At 34.8% G+C, this 15,287-nt stretch overlaps 1 long non-coding RNA gene across 6 annotated transcripts; it reads left to right on the plus strand.

The window, feature by feature from the left end:
• The first annotated feature begins 11,144 nt into the window (after positions 1-11,144).
• LOC147496071 (uncharacterized) lies at positions 11,145-13,108 on the plus strand. 6 transcript variants are annotated; one of them, XR_015197942.1, is made up of 5 exons: positions 11,152-11,584; positions 11,757-11,822; positions 11,894-11,971; positions 12,075-12,129; positions 12,488-13,108. It is a non-coding gene; the product is annotated as an uncharacterized LOC147496071 (long non-coding RNA). The 6 variants fall into 6 exon arrangements; XR_015197943.1 differs by having other exon boundaries at positions 11,153-11,584; positions 12,491-13,108; XR_015197944.1 differs by having other exon boundaries at positions 11,154-11,584; positions 12,536-13,108.
• The last annotated feature ends 2,179 nt before the right edge of the window (positions 13,109-15,287 follow it).

The raw sequence follows: 15,287 nt of genomic DNA on the forward strand, positions 1-15,287 counted from the left end.
GAGGGCGCGACTAGTGAACAAGGAACAACATTGCAATTACAGGATGCGGCCATGAAAGCAGTATATGAGCCTCCGCCCGGTCCTAAAACTTTAGATGAGATTGAGATAGTGAACCTGGGGGTAGGGGATGAGGAGAAATTTACATTGGTGGGGTCATAATTGCCAGATGAGTGGAAAAGGAAGCTGATATAGTTTTTGACAGAGAATAAGGATATATTTGCATGGGTGATTGAGGATATAACTGGGTTAGACCCAGAGTTTGCCTGTCATCGCCTGCATATGAATGAAGATGTGAAGCCATTCAGGTAGAAAATGAGAAGCATGAGACCTAAGTACATTGAGGGGATCCGCAAAGAGGTTATAAGGTTGAAGGGGGCCGGAATAATTAGGGATGTGGAGTTTACAAAATGGTTATCCAATGTGGTCGCGGTTCCTAAGAAGAATGGCAAAGTCAGGATGTGTGTTGACTTTATGGACCTAAACAAAGAATGTCCTAAGGATTGTTACCCTATGCCTCGAGTAGATGAACTAGTAGACAAAACGGCAGGGTTCAAATATTCTCTTTCATGGATGCGTCCATGGGATACAATCAAGTCGCGATGTTCGGCCCAGATCAAGAAAAGACAACCTTCGTGGTGGAAGGTGGTACCTACTGCTATACGAGAATGCCTTTTGGTTTAAAGAATGCTGGGGCCACCTTTCAGCGGTTAGGAGAAAAGATGTTTGAGGGAAAAATTCGAAAGGGCATGGAGATATATATTGATGACATGGTGGAAAAAAGTTTGTTAGAAAAGGAACATTTAGAAGGTCTTCAAGAAACTTTCCTTATACTGCGGAAGCATAAACTCAAACTCAACCCCGAGAAATGTACATTTGGGATATCTTCAAAGAAATTCTTGGGGTACATAGTCACGCACCGCGGAATATAGGCGAATCTTGAGCATATTAGGTCACTGATAGAAATGTCGTCCCCCAGAATGTGAAAGAGGTGCAACGGCTGGCTAGAAGGGTCGCGGTATTGAATAGATTTATTTCCAAATCATCGGACAAATGCCGGCCACTGTATCGTTTATTGAGGAAAACTCTGGATTTTCAATGGACGGTGGAGTGCGAAGAAGCCTTTCAGTTGTTGAAGGGTTATTTGAGAAAAGCACCTTTACTGTCACGGTTGGAATAGGGGGAGAAGTTGTATCTATATTTGGGAGTTTCAGAGTACGCGGTAAGCTCCATCCTTGTATGAGTGGTGGAAAAAGTAGAAAGGCCAGTATACTTCCAGAGTAAAACCATGTTAGAAGCGGAAACCTGGTACAGCAGAATTGAAAAGTACGCTTTGGCTTTGATATTTTCTGCCTTAAAGTTGAAGCCTTACTTCGAAGCCCATTCAGTAGTGGTGATAACGAATCTGCCACTAAAACAAAGCGTTGAAGGAAGAAAAGTCGCAAAATGCCAAAATGGGCGGTGATGCTTCGGTTGTTATGAGATTCAATACCATATCGAATGGCGAGAAAAGGCACAAGCCATGGTGGAGTTTTGGCGGCAGAATTTCCAACCGAGGACCCAACTTGGGGAGAATAAATGATCATGGAACAGGAAGGGGAACCGAATCGCGATCCTTTGGACCCTTGGGATTAGCGGAATGGGTGGAGAGTGTTCGCGGATGGATCTGCTACAAACACCGGGAATAGAATTGGTGTCGTTCTGGTGACCCCTGAGAACAATCGGCTAGAGTTGTCAATGAAACTAGGGTTTTCGGCTTCTAATAACGAATCTGAGTATGAAGCAGTGATAGCAGGATTGGTTATGGCAAAAGATATGGGGGTGAGTGAATTGTCTGTTTACTCTGATTCTAACTTGGTAATTTGTCAGGTGAATGGGGGATTTATGGCCCGATGCCCAAGGATGGCAAAATACCTGGAGTATCTACAGAGAAAAGCAAGCAAGTTTGATAAGATTAGGCTTGCCCACCAAGGCCGCAGAGAGAACAGGCACGCTAACGCACTGGCTTATGTGGCGGCAGTGCTTCCTAGAACAGAGGGACGGTCTATTGAAGTGAGAGTGTTGAGCAAACCAAGTACCACAGAGGATGAAAGCATTTAGCTTACCACCGAGCATGATCTGGGATGGATGACACCCATAAAGACTTTCCTGACGGGGGTAGAGATAGAAGACAAACAAGAAAGACGAAAGATGGAACAGGTGAGTCAAAGGTACACATTACTAGATGGGAATTTGTACAAGAGAAACCAAAATGGACCAATGTTAAAGTGCATAGGGCCCAAAGTCAAGAAGTTTTGGCCGAGGGTACACGGAAGGTGACCGTGGAAGTCACTCGGTGCATAACAACACACACATATTGATATCATTGTGGGGGTACTTTTGGCCTCATATGAAGAAGGATTCTACAGAGTATGCCAAGAGATGTGAAAAGTGCCAGAGATAGGGAGCCATTGGACTCAGCCTTAATGCCGCCCAGTACCTTTATCCAACAGAATTATCTAATGTGATAATGTACTGTAAGGCCTTGGGTAGCTAGCTAGCAAACTTAGAAGCTGTGAATGATCATAAATGATTAACTTTATATATAAACGTAAATAAAACATTTATTGATCAACTTTATTAGTGATTGTTTTCGTTCTAGCTAGACGTTTGATTATGATCAGTACTTGTAGTGGACGTATTCGTGAGATAAGATGTTATATGTGTCAAGGGGGACGTATGTTGAATAGGGAAGAGGAGACATGATGCAGCGGATCAGGTCCGCGGTAACCTAACTGCCGAGAATTGTCATATATAGATAGCGACAGGTGGAGAGGCAGGGAGCGCGAGATGGGGAGAGATGAATGAACCGGATCAAAAAGGAAGTTAGGAAGTTAGGAAAGAAAGAGAGTATATAAAGAAAAGAGAGGAGAAAAACGAAGGAGAAAAAAGAGAGAAAGGAAAAAAAAGAAAAAGGAGAAAAAGAGAGAGAAAAGAATACCCTAATATAAGTGAGTTCATAGGTTGTAATCTTTGAGTATACAGTACTCGCATGATCACATATGAGATAATCTATATGGAATTTTGGTGAGGGATAAGCATTATGGCGCACAAGAGCTGTTTTTGCCGAGGAATATATAAATTCCACTATCACATTTCAAGTATGTATCTGAGATTTTACAACTCATTTTGACCATTCAATAAAGATATGTCCTATAAAAATAGCGTCATCACAAGCCGACCCATCTTTATTCGATCTTGAGAAGCCAAAACAGCTCATGCATGCACTATAAAGAGCATTCAGTGAATGCTAAACATGTAACATTTCAACTTACATTGGTGAGACTTAAAATGAAACACTTTCATCTATTCAAGAGTTTCCCATGGTTCTTGGCATGCTTTTCTCTTTCATAGTCAACTCGAATGCTTGCATACTGTAGGAGGCATACATTCTCGCTAGAATCGATATTGATCACCATTCATTTTTTGAGCATAGCTTTTCGTTCAGGGACTTGGATATACTCAATTAAAAGAGCATTAGTCTTTGAAGAGAGCCCTAACATCACAGGTGTGTTTGGGAAGAATGAAAGTTAGCAATAGCCAGAAGGGAGGCCCTAACATCACATTGAAAGCTGAAAAGTTCTCCACAACAATTCAATTTTTTTTTATCAGCAAGAAGTAAACTGAAAAATACCAGCAAAGGTGATACGCTATTAAGCTACTTACATAAATTACATAAAGGACAATTCCGATCAACCGAAACTTTACGAACTAACATACCCAACAAAATCAAAATGATCTTTTCATAAGCACAATAAAATTGAACTCTTTTTCATATCATAATAATGTTGAGAGTGGTTTATAGGAAAACAAAATATAGGTTCCTATGTTTCATAAAATTCTCCGAAAAGTATAATTAGATTCTTGGATTCTTCCATCTCTATAGATTTGTATGCATATGACTTTGTCAAAAGTTTATTGGTATACAAACATGGTGCGATGTATCAAAGATGGTGTGTATGCAAACATGGTGTGATGAAGAATCCAAGAATGGTAAAACATAAGCTTTAACACTGAAATAACCGAACATTAAGCAATGAACATCAGGGTTCAAAAAGCCATAAGCAAAGGAAGAGCACTATTGACAACTTCTTGCTGACATTGACAAATTCAAAAAGCCATAAGCAAAGGAACATTAAGCTTTAGGTCACACCCTAAAGGAAGCATGACATTGACAAATTTCTGGCAATCAATGTCTACTGACAAACATTATATATTATGTGATTCAAACAACATATACAAAAGAAAAAATAAATCAAGACACTATGTAATGTTTGTGCCTTCCTACGGTTAACACAACGCATACTTACTCAGGTGAGTAACAAGATCAAAGAAAAAAAAGGAGCTACGAATTTCAAATTACCTGTTAAGGGTTCCTGGATCATTGTTTTGTGTATGGACTTTTTCTCATGTACTTTTATTTTTGTCTCATACTCTCATAGACCAACTTCCACAGTTAACCTCAGGTCTAATTCTCCTTGATACTATGGCTAAAACCATCAAGAATCTAAGTAGACAATGAGCAAAGGTCTAAGCATAAATCATTTACATGAAACCAAATAACGCCAGGTCTGATTTTTGAACAATTTTATAGTAATCAACTTCTAATCCTATCATTCGGGGAGTTTCTCTTACAGATATATTGTTGCTTTAGGCTAACTAAACCACTCTCACTCACAGAAGCAAGTGGAGGTGTACGTGGAGGTGGAGGTGCTTAAGTTTTAAATGTATGACTCAAAAGTGGTCGAATATACAAAGGATAGTACACAAATCCATGAACATAGTATTTCTATATTAGGTTGTGAAGCTCGTAAATGAATAATACAAAAAATCACTGTGCTGTATTTTAAGCGTTACCTGTTGGTAAGTTATTGAAAATCTCTTTGTACCAATGAGATATATTTTGTTAAGAGTTTGAAGCTCATCCTTGTGTAATACGGTTAATACCTAATAAAATATCATATAACAACCAAAAACTCAAAAAAAAAAATCAACATGAGATTCTCAAACCAACAAAACAAAAGACAACATTAAATGAAAAATTAGCATAACTTCCAAATGTACCCCATTACGAGAATCCTCCAATGGTTTGTAGCAAGTTTTAGCTTTGACTTGATCACGGACTACAATGGCGAACACCCATGTTGTACCCTTGAGACTAATTAATTCCCAAGATTTCTTGCCACTGTTGAAGTGCTTAACAAAGATATTTGACTAACATACATAATTACCAATTAACAAAAGGCATGTCATTCATAATCAAGTTTCTTAAGGTGCTAAAAATTTGAAGAACCAATATCCTATATAATGAACTAAATGAGGAAAGTTTTACCTTGGTGTGGCAGAACCATTTGAAAAAATGGGTGAAGGTGGATGTCGTGTTGGTAATCGTATCTATAGTGACCTAGATAATATTTGAAGATCAGTGACCAAGCAGCCATTCATCCTTTTAATGTTAGGTCACCTAACACGAAAAAAAAAAAATGCACCCGATGCAAGAATTGTGAAGATAGGAAATCAACTGATATATGTTAACGCCACACGCATAATGAGCCCAAAAACCATTTTGTGAGTATTGTTTAACGTTGAAAAAATGAATCTAGTATTGTTCCAAGAAGAAAAAACACGGAAATCATATTCCCACATTAGCTCAAGAAGGATACCGACACAACAATAATGGAGGAAGGCCATTACTGTTCTTCCAAACAATAGAATGCAATATATGGATTTCCTTGGCCTTCTCCTTAGTCTCTGAAACAACGTACTCCAAATTGCAACATCTCATGAACAATACTTTTGAATTGTCAGAAAACTTGGAAACTGAAGAGAGTACTCTGACAACCCTTTCACTTGCAACTTGTGAAACTCGAAGAATCTCACTGACACAATAGTAGTGCCAGTGCCAGTACCGTAATTGAAAATCAACAGAATTAGTAAATAGATTAATAAAGAGTCTCATATGATAAAGTTCATATTTGTATTCAAATTTCAAAAGAAAACACAACAAACCAAATAAGTATCATCCTAATGAACAAATAAAAAACAAAGATACAAAATGTAAAAAAAAACACCAAATAGGACTTCATGAGTCATCCCACTTTAAGATTTTTGCAATACCTTCTAATAAGTTAGCATGTGAATCTAGAAAGATATACTTCCAATAGAATATGCAAACTTATCAACTTGAAAACCTAATAACTCCTCAAGCAATGCTAAATACAACATTAAGTACTTCGGTCCTCCAATAAAAATTGAAGCTACATGTATTCAAACATTTCATTCACATTTTCGTAAGAGAAATTGATTAACATTAGTAATAGAACATATTCATAAGTTGTATGACATACATAATGTCATGCAGTTATCGAGAAGGTTTAACATGGCATGGATTACTATATATTAGCATGAGTTACACAAGATAAATAATGAAACTTGCTTAAGATACAAAATAATTCACATGACCTTATATTTATGTACAATAGTTATGGTGTCACTTAGTATCATAACTATTAATTACGGTGCATGATTAGCAAAAATATCTAAAAGAATGCTAATTAATAATAAGAAAATCGGCTCAATGAAGAAAAAGTTGGAAAAAAAACAAAAGCATATTGGTTTGACCTATAAACCCCAAGGGAACTGAAAATTAGTGAAAATATCACACCAATATTGAAGATAGGTGTAACTCTACAAAATGTAGAGGTCTGCCCTCGAACTTCTTTATTTGTTATTCACGTACGATAGTTGTGCCTTTGAAGAACCTATATTGAAGATTTGGAATTGTAAATTTAATGAACAATTAGTAACGAAAAACTGAAAGAAAAAATGTATATAAGATAATCAACCAAAAGATATCAATGACCAGGAAAAATTCTTAGAAAAATTAAAAAAAAAAAACTGGTCAAAGCCATAAAAAAGTAGTATTTGCAAGGAAATGAAAAGAGAACGTCAAAGATAGTGTTTTTGAAAAGGATTATATTAAAAATGGATTCTCAAATGCTTTACTGTAGTAACGCTACTGTTTTCGAAAGGGACAAATAGATACCACACAACTTCTAAGCAAAAACCGTTTCCTAAGAGGCTAAGAAAATAACCTAGACACCACACAACTTTTTTGTATCTTACTACTTTGAAAGGGACATATATTTTGTGCATGCTAGTAAGACAAATAGGTGTTGTGCTTAAAATAAAGTTGTAATGAAAATGTTGAAGACCATATCTAATGTATCTAAAAAGGTTCCATTATGTTCACATACACTGTTTTGTTCTACCGTATGAAGCAGGTGATGAACCTTTGACAAATATTATTTAAAGATCAATCATAAGCTTAATATTAACTATGTATCCTACTAATTGCTACTTACTACATATGTATTACTGCTGAACCTTGTGTTAGCCAGTTTGTTAACATAAAACATCAAATTATAAAAATCAAATTAATTTTCTACTTTTGCTATCATATAACCTCCAAACCGGCAGTGATAAGGTTGCTAGCGAGCATAGAAAGAGACAGGTACATAGCGCGCCTGAAGCAACACAAAAATATGAAGGATCGCAATACGTGGCATGCGAAGTCCATATCCATTTGTCAAAAATTTCCCTCTTGTAGGAAAATGAATGCCAACCATAGCACAACTACATGTTTCTTAAGCTTCCATTAGTCCCACCCCTAAATCTACAAACATTTTATTTGATATATTAACAATAGAACCATAGATGGCACTTTTTTTAGTATAACACAAGCTCGATAGGTGGTAATAAGAATATGAACAAATAAAGAATGATATAAAGAAGAAAGTAGCATATATATTATCTAGCTAGCTTGCTGAATAAAATTAACTTGTGTCTTGCCTTGAGCATCCAAGAGTTTCACTAAACAACTATTGCTACATCCAAAAAGTAGAAAAGGTACCATTTATATAAAGTGTAGACCAAAAACAACAAAATAAAGACTACAAACCTGAACTTAATGCAAGATTTAGTGCTTAAATGATAGTTTCCGCTTTCAATGTGCTTCTGTTTCTTCCAGTTATCTAACATGGATTGAATTCCCTCTTTCAGTGGTGCCCTACTTCCCACTTTGAAGTTCTACAGTTCCCTTGCTATGTGCGTTCCCCTAAAAAAGAAAAAGAATAAATACACACCACAATGGGTAGATGCAAATAGGCATCAGCTTCAGGAAGACACATAGAAGCCGCCTCACTCTCACAATTCAACATACAGTCGACTTAATGTGCAAATAAAAGAGAATCAAGTAAAAGAGCTAAGTTTGAACAAAATAGAGTCATAACACGCTTTTATATGTGAATGTCGTTAGAAGATATATGGAGATTCATTATGTAATGTTATTTTTGTCTAAGATTCTTCCTTGCGACACATATGTAATAAAGTTAGAAGTTAAGTCCTCTTGATGAGTCCTCTTCTTTGGACAGTTGGGCAGTATACATTTTTTTTTGGTACCAAACTAACATCATTTATTATTGAACGACTGAATGGTATTTACATACACCTTGCAAGGCACTAACACACATTGGGCAAGATACATGATCCTTGGTTCCCAAACTTACATCTACGTAGGTGTTTCTACATATTCTCAATGATTGGAGGAGAAATACAATATTGATGACTAATACAACACAATAAAAGGAAGTATGTAGGCAGACTCTTAATGAGATACATGTCAATACATTAGTTACACAAGTCTAGCCTCAAGGACGTCAACCACATGTTATTTTTGGTGACTAACATTTTACTTTATGCAACTCTATAAATATAAACCTACTCCTTTCAAGCAACTAAGAACCACTACCTCAAATGGAGAATTTTCAATATCACAAAATAATAATACATTCCACACCAAAAATAATTTAAGCCCAAACTTAAGAACTTTATATAGAAAGAAAGCCCTCAGATTATTTAGGCACAGAAACATTGATAAGAAGACAATGAAGAGGTCTTATAACTTTAGAGAGTAGGAAAACATGAGAGACTTGAATACCTGGTGACGAACAAGAGGATGAGCTTGCTAGAAAAATCAAACCCAGAAAACCCATTTGTTGAACAACTTCAACGAATTGATTACTATTAAAAACAATGCTCCAAACCAAAACAATCGGTTAGATTCTTGAATTAATAATGTAAATGAATTATCGAAGAAAATGAAAAAACTATCGAATACCTTTAATTAACTTTTTTTTTTCTTGACCGGATCGACATCGAAAACTTTCACGAAAATCCCCAAGCCTCGATTATGAAGATTTTTACGTCAGAGATCAAATTTAATAGCAATCTCATGGATAATCAAAATGGGGAATAATTAACAAAAAGATTAATTTCAAGTTTCTTTTGATTGATTTCCCATATGGTATTGGGTGGAATAAGTTGAGGGAGATGAGGATTCAGTTTAACACAAAGCAAAGGCTTTAATTGTTTTTTGTCCCTTCGTACTGTCTTCGGCCAGTCCTTTCATTTTCCAAATGCCCTAATTAATAAAGAGCATCCTCCGCAATTTCTTCGCGCTAAAGCAACTAAAGATATTCTATCAATTCAAACTAGCATTCCGGCACGGCACCGATGCGCCGTTACATCCTTATTTGGTGCTCATGGTAAAAAAAAAAAAAAATCGTAACTTACAATATAGGGGCTTATTTGTAATTTAGACAAAACATAAGTGCTTTATATAATTTATTATAAAATATATAGGGATGGACTGTTACGTAATTTAAGTAAAGTATAGGAGCTGTTTTGTAAATTAAAATAGTTAGATGGCAGTTTCATAATTTGTTGATAATATAGGGGCAATCGCTAAATCAAGAGACAAATGTCTAAATTTTACGGTCGAATGCCCGGTCTTACCCTTTCATAACTTATCTTATTACATATCTACCTTTTAATAATAATTGTAATAAAAAAGAAAACCGCATTGGGGGTATTATAGGGAAAGGCCATTGTTCAATCGAACCACCTTCTTTAAAGTAGTTAGATAACAAAATATAATTTCAAACTAAAAATTTTAGGTTACCATGGCATTATACATATACCTTAGCATCATCCATGATTTGATCTCATACTCTTGCCTAATGAAATTCAGCTACCATTTGTTGTTCCATGATAAATTGATAATCTATGAATTGAAAGAAAAGAATCAAAATTTAAGATCGTAATTAGCATGTTGCATTTAAAGAGAAAATTCACTAATAAAAATGGCTTTTATGTCAACTTTTGGTTGTCATGAAATACATATCATAATACTTTTATGAATGAAAAACTAGCCCGTCGTTATTGGGTGTCATAAAAGTCAACCAAAACCGTCATTGAAATTATGACGGTTCATAAAAGCGTCTTCCTCCCATTATTATGACATTTATTAGTTTTAAAACGTCATAGTAGGTAAAAATTTTATTATGACCTGCATGCCATGTAACCATCATAAATTATAGTTAGAACCATCAAAAATTCACAATATTTTCTAACACTTCCGTCGAACTATCATGAAATGCCCATTGACTATTGTGGAACCATCATCTTATAGAAGAAAAATCGTCAACAAATGGTTACGCTTATGACATTCTTCTAAACAGTCATCTAATTTTTATTTTTCTTAAAAAAAATTATATTATTTTTCCCCGCCAAAATATTGCATAATAACCTGTAATTCAATTCCTAACAATGTAATGCGTAAACTGGCTCTGCACCAATAAACAATCCATATACAATTCTCAAAATAAAATTAGAATATCCACGTGAATCCCCTAACCCCATATATTTTCTTCTTTAAACCATTCAAGATATTTATTTCTCTTACATCAATTTATTCAACAAGAAAAATATCAAATTATTATCATTTATCCACATCATTGAAAATGCTAAATACATTTATTTGATGGTACATTATCATCTAACCAAACTAAAATCCTTCTTCTAATCAACTCCATCATCAAATTAAGCATTATCAATCGATCGACGTAACATTGACAAACCTAAGAAAACAAAGTAGCAAACATTATTAGTATATTTGGGATTATAACTTGTGAACTCTGCTAAGAACCAAAATGCAAACTACATCCATCAAATAGATGATGTGCAATGTGCCTCGAGTCTGGCGTGGATCACAAAGTAATCCACATCACCACATCATGTACTCTTATGTTGTTGTTTATTACTTTATATTGGCCAAATATCATATTGCTGATCAAATCAATGAGGTCAACACTCAGCTTTGGTTGTCTGGATTATTAATTGCCAGTTTTCTGCATTGTACTGCTGTTCAAGACATTTTGGTAGGATATTTAGCTAGGCGAATGCGATGCGGTAAAACACAGTTGGAAAACCGATAATAACAAATGTAACAAAAGAAAAATAGTTCTTTGAGATCATGAAAGGTTCACGATTTAGCTTCTCAAAGATGCAAATGTTTTGATTCTTATAATTCTACATCCATTATCACAGATTATGTTTCCATGTCTCCTTTTTATGCAGCTATGATTTCGCATTTATTGATGCTGAGAAGAGAATGTACAAGGAATATTTTGAGCTACTATTACAACTGGTAAACTAAGAACGTAGTTGCTTTAGCATTTAGTTTTAAATTAATACTCAATCTTTCTTGGATCGATCTTTTTTGTAATAGTTAGTTTTAAATTAAGTCGTAATTGGATCCCTGTTTAATTTTCATGTGTCTCTTATGGAGATATCCTCGATCTTTCTATACTTTTTTGCAGGTGAGGGTAGGGGGAATAATTGTGGTTGATAATGTGCTTTGGCATGGGAAAGTTGCTGACCCTCTGGTAAGCTCATCTATGTTTTCTTTAAGCTTACATATTGGAGACTTGTTTTACTGTGTTATTCTGTTGAACAGGTCGATGACCCCAAAACTGTCAGCATAAGAAACTTCAATAAGAGTATAATGGCAGACAGACGTGTTAGCATTAGTATGGTGGGTTTATGTAATTGCACTTAGGCTACTTGTGTTTTTGTTGAACAAGTTCTAAAGAGACGTTTTGGCTTCTCAATAACAAAAGAATTCCATAATATCATAGGTACCTATTAGAGATGGAATGACAATATGCCGCAAAAGATGAAGTAACGACACTGGTACATTGTAACTCTTTTAACCTCAACTCAAAACGTTTATAAATGTTTATTTTTATAGATATCATTATAGCTCTCAATTGATCCTTCCTTTGTGTCAATAATTGGAAAATAGATATTGCTATGGTGATTTACAATAATTAAAAGCTTGACATATGTAGCTCCACCATCTTGTTTGTCTTTTAGTTCATTTATCATTTCAGATGCTAGGCCAATGAAACCATGCTTATTTGTATCTTTGAAGATGCACACTGATGATTTTAGATGCAATTAGTGAAAATCTTGTTGGCCAAGAGCTTTGTTATGATCATTGTGAATGTTGCTAACACCTAAATTTGGCTCCTTCACCCTTAAGAATCAGCAGGAAAAGAAAAAAGATAAAAAGGTGTAGTGATGCGGCGACTTGCAGGTCTTCAAGAACTCAGTCAGAGGCTCCATTAGTGATATCTCCTCCAGCTGTATGTGTGAACTGATGGAAGAAACAGCCATGAAAGTCATCTGGTTCAGGCGAGCTGTCAGATACAAGGTCAGGAGCTGCCTGCTTGACCTCCTAGAAGGGAATAACTCTGGTCAGTGAGACATTATCATGTCTCTAACTAGCTTGGCGATGAAGCTAAGCAGCTCATAAAGGAAAACTCATGTTCCACAGTTGCAGCACTGCAGTTTTTTTTTTTTTTTTTTTTTGAGACAATGAAGCTTCTGATATCTTCTAGATTCGTGAGAAGCTGGTTGCCCTGGTTCTTAATTTCCTTCATAAAGGAAAACTCCTTTCTGATTGATGCTATTGCACGGAGTCCTAGCTTGAAAGGTTTCTATTTTTTGTTAGTTTCTGAAGCGTAGGTTTTCACTAGATATGTACATTAACCATTTCCTGCAAGTACTTGGCAATCTCTATGAAGTTTCGTGACCTTGTACATGAAATTATGGTTATTGTCAAGCTGCAATAATACTTCTTATGAGTAGTTAACTCTTTTGGTTTGAATTCGTTACAACAAAAAACACTTTTGGTTTGAATTCGTTACAACAAAAAACATTTTGTTCAAGCAAAAGCTTAATCTATGGCTAATAGTACACATGATCGTAACATTTCTCATTTGATTACCAATACAAATTGATATCTACTTCTAACAGATTAACAGTAAGCACTATCTACAAAGATCCATGTCGATGGTCAAGCAACAGTTGCAAAAATCTCGAAGTTTAAACTATGTAGACTTCATAACGGGTATAGTGGTTGTAGGATGCATTCAGCATAATCTAATTGCTCGCATCTATAGTGGCTTCAGTGTTTACTTATTCAGTAAACCTCACAATCTACTAGTATCTGTCCCTCTTCACTGGTGTGTAGTTGCATATTGGAAATACTATTGACATTCATGTGTATTATTATCGAATCCTGCTTATTTATTTATGTAGGAGTTGAGACTTCTCATCATTTTAGTGTGAACTTGAACTCCTCAACCTTCTTAGAACTTAGGGTGTGCTTGTAACTTGTACGGGTTGAGATCATTTTTAATGTCATGATAACTTGATGATTCAACAACTGGCCTAATGAGCTTAATTTGGATAACATGTTTCAGTAATACTAAACCAAAATGAGACTTGAAGATAACGAAAACCTCCCATGAAGCTTACAACTATTACTAATTCCTTATAACACAGCACGAAGATTATAATTTAGACACACTCCCTAGTTCTATTTCTTCTTTTACAAAATTGTAGTTAAGTTGTTGTTTGCAAATGGATGAGCACATCAGAAGTGAATTGAAATCTTTGTAATATTGCTGCAAGTCAAACAGAACCTTTCTCCACTTTAAAATATGTCAAAGAATCTTGATTAGATTTTGTCTCATCTCACCTATTGCAATCTTATCCTTTTTGTTTTGTTCATTTGTGGCCAATACGTCCACCAAAGCCTGCAAAGTATGCGTATGCGACCAAAAAATACATTAAACTTCACACTTGGTTTCAAAACAGAAAATGTATTTTTTTTATTCAAATAAATATTGTACATTCAAAAAAATTCAATTTAGAGAAACCGTCCAATTAATTGGATGTCCAGTTTAAGTGGATTGTTAAAAATTTCCGCAAATCTGTTTTGCTTATGTGACAGCTTTTTAAATCGGTGAAGGTGGCCTTTGCCTAATATTTCACAAAGACAACTCATCACAAATTCACAATATTCTGAAATTTCAGTAAACAAAATATCAATACTTGTAAACAAAACAAATCATTGAGTCAAAAATCAATTTAATAAAACATAAAAAATAAAAAATAAGCTTGATTTGATGGATGAAGTGTTGGTTAGGGACTAGTAGATTAGTTTCTATTAGTTTGTGTTGCTCATTGTGGATAGTCAGTTTTGGCTAAACACAAGAAACTAATCCAATGGCTTAGGATTAGCTGAGTGGAGTAAATAAGAAATACACATCAACCAAGCTCTGGTTTATACTAGTTGTTTAGTTTCCTGGCAAACTCTGACTTAGAACAATTAAATATTGCTATGTTAAAGCCGGCTGCCGGCATAGTAGTGGGGATTAATGGAATAGAAAAAGACTTGTAACAAAGTTTAGTAGACATACAGTGCTGAGGGCTGACGCTATCATTTTCAATCAGTTGCACAAGGAGAAAGCGACTTTCAGCATTCTTTATCACTTCACAGTTCACACCATGACTTTCGTAATCTTGTAGGTTCAATCAAGTATTAAATGTTTGGGGTCAATAGAATGAAAATGATCACCTTAATATGACATGTTAATAATGACCACCACACCAATCAGCTAGTGTTTGTAATTCAACTCAAGGGAATCTGAGAATTAAAGTATTAAACTAGTTAAGACTTCCAACACCACTGGACTTGCAACACTACTGGTTTTTATATAAGATTCTTCAAATTTTACCGCTGCAAGTTATATTATTTGAAAATTTTGGATATAATTCCGATAATTTTTTATGTCTGAATTGGTTTCGGATAATGTCATATCTGCATCCGAAAATATCCGATCTGATTTAAAAAATCAATAGTTATTATTTATAATTAATTAATTAATTTATTATTGTATAAAATCATAAACTAATAATATAAAACTATAATAACAAAATAATAATAATAATAATAAATAACAAATTACAAATATATATATATATTTATATATTTATAA

This window comes from Coptis chinensis, chromosome 6 (assembly GCF_015680905.1).
Source record: "Coptis chinensis isolate HL-2020 chromosome 6, ASM1568090v1, whole genome shotgun sequence".
In the NCBI taxonomy this organism is placed as follows: Eukaryota; Viridiplantae; Streptophyta; class Magnoliopsida; order Ranunculales; family Ranunculaceae; genus Coptis; species Coptis chinensis.